This window comes from Limulus polyphemus, unplaced genomic scaffold (genome assembly GCF_000517525.1).
Source record: "Limulus polyphemus unplaced genomic scaffold, Limulus_polyphemus-2.1.2 Scaffold5674, whole genome shotgun sequence".
Classification (NCBI taxonomy): domain Eukaryota; kingdom Metazoa; phylum Arthropoda; class Merostomata; order Xiphosura; family Limulidae; genus Limulus; species Limulus polyphemus.
The window spans coordinates 16,414-19,016 of NW_013671284.1; positions in this window are offsets into that span (position 1 = coordinate 16,414).

The window sequence follows — 2,603 nt, forward strand, 5'->3', positions numbered from 1 at the left end:
TGCTTAGTTACTCATTCTGTATTTTTGTATATATATATATGTGTGTGTGTGTGTGTGTGTGTACGCGCATGTATACATTTATATGTATTACTGATGTTTAGTTACTCATTAAGTATTTTGTATATATATATATATGTGTGTGTGGTGTGTGTGTGTGTACGCGCATGTATACATTTATATGTATTACTAATGTTTAGTTACTCATTCTGTAGTTTTTGTAATCGCCTGAGCATCGATTTTTTATGTGCACGAGAGGCAAAAAGATAGAGCGAAGAAAGATGAATCTATTTAACTTTTATTTTTAATTGAAAAATAAGTTGTTTGTTTATCAAAGAACTTCCTGGTTAGATCTAGTTTAAAATTTAAAATATATTCTGTTAATACTTGTAGGTTTGCATTGCTTCTTAGAACCGACAAACGTTTTGAAAAAAAAACAACAAATGCAATTATGTAAGGTGTACGTACAGTCATAATAATCTGCTATCCTAAAGTCGTTTTATCGTCTGGAACACGTTCTTTAGCAACAAATCAAATGAACAAGGTGTATGGTCTAGAGCACTGGTTCTCAACGTGGGCCATATGGCCCCCTAGGGAGCCACGCCATGTTTCTAAGGGGCCACACGTGAATGACGGAAAATTAGGGGTCACGGTAAATTCTGAGTGGGCCACCGAAACTTCACTGGCCGAATAAAATATATAAAATTCAAAACTGAATCAAAGATTTCCTTCTCCCCATATCCCCCACAGCTCAGAAGTCAAGTTACCAGACGCGACTAGTACTCGAGTAACAATCAAAATGTTTGTCTGGTATCTATGAATGTTTTCGACTGATTCTCAAGAGCAGCAGAGTGATATAACAGCCCAAGCTAGATTCAAACGTGACTAACATTATTTCTGGATAAGTTATGAAATAGCTAATAAGTTTCCACAGCTCTGGGAGAAGGCAAAGTTGTATTTTATCGCTTTTCCCACATCTTATCTGGTTGAATCTGGTTTTAGCCGGGTGATTTATTTACTATCAAAAATAAATAACCCCTTGATGTTGTGAAGAGAGGTTATCTTCGCTTATCACTGATCACGCTGCAACCGGACATTCAAAAACTTTCAAGTGTTCATCAGGCCCAAGGATAAAATGTCAATGATTAACAGAATATTTTTTACTTGTATTAGTAAACAGTAAGTTATAGACAAAATATTTAAAAACAATACGATATTGTAAAAATAATATTATAAATCAACAGTGTGGAAATAAAGTAACTTTTTTTCCTAAGTAACAGCGTCTACAAAAGGTGAGGTCACAACGATAAGTCAAACTCAAAAGGGAGCCACGAGCAAAATAAAAAAAAAAGATTGAGAAACACTGGTCTAGAGCCAGTAAAACGCTTGTCTATCGTCACATTACATTCGTTAACTTTGACTTATATTGTTGTTTAATAAATATCATTGCTCATTTTGCTTTTACGTTATATATGTTTCTATTTCTTCAATTCAATCAGAGTTAAAAAATTCAAATTTAATTTCGTGAAATATCCCCCTTGCGTTTCTCAAGCTATTACGGTACTTCTCTTAACCTTAAAGTTATCCTGACAACACCACATTTAGCTGGATGGATGTGCTTACATACCCGTGTCCTCTAGTTATGATATACTAGTAGGCCTAGAGCTATACAGTTCATATAATGGAGAAACTGGTAATATAGTAGGCCTAGAGCTATACAGTTCACATAATGGAGTAAAGGACGGGTTTAACTTCAAGTGGTCATTTTTCTAACCATTTGCGTTCATAATGGCATAAAAACTAAACCATTTTTCTTCAGGGGCAAACCTTTCTAAAGCGATCAAGTTATAGGGTTTTCATTCATTCTATCAAGACTTCTTGAACCTACGTGTTCTTCTAACATCATTTCGTCTTTAATGACGTCATTTATGACCAGATATATGGGATTCTCGCTGGGTCCAATGATAGCCAATAGTTTTATATGCTATCATATAATGAAGTGAATTGAACTGGTAATGTATTAGGCCTAGATATATACATGTATTTTATATGCTTATAATTATATAGTGTTGTGCATGGAAAATGTATGTTGTGATTATTGTTTTATTCTATAGTGTTGTACATGGAACACGTCTGTTGTGATTATTGTTTTATTTTATAGTGTTGTTGTGCATGAAACACGTCTGTTGTGATTATTGTTTTATTCTATAGTGTTGTACATGAAACACGTCTGTTGTGATTATTGTTTTATTCTATAGTGTTGTACATGAAACACGTCTGTTGTGATTATTGTTTTATTCTATAGTGTTGTACATGAAACACGTCTGTTGTGATTATTGTTTTATCCTATAGTGTTGTACATGAAACACGTCTGTTGTGATTATTGTTTTATTCTATAAAACTATTCTATTTTATTCTATTTGAAGTTAAGCACAAAGCAACACAATGGGCTATCTGTGCTCTGCCCACCACGGGTATCGAAACCTGGATTCTAGCGTTTTAAGTCCGCCGACATACCGCTGTGCCACAATTCGTTTACATCTAATACTTTACGTTTTGTGATAAGTGATATGAATTTACATACACACGCACACACACATATATAT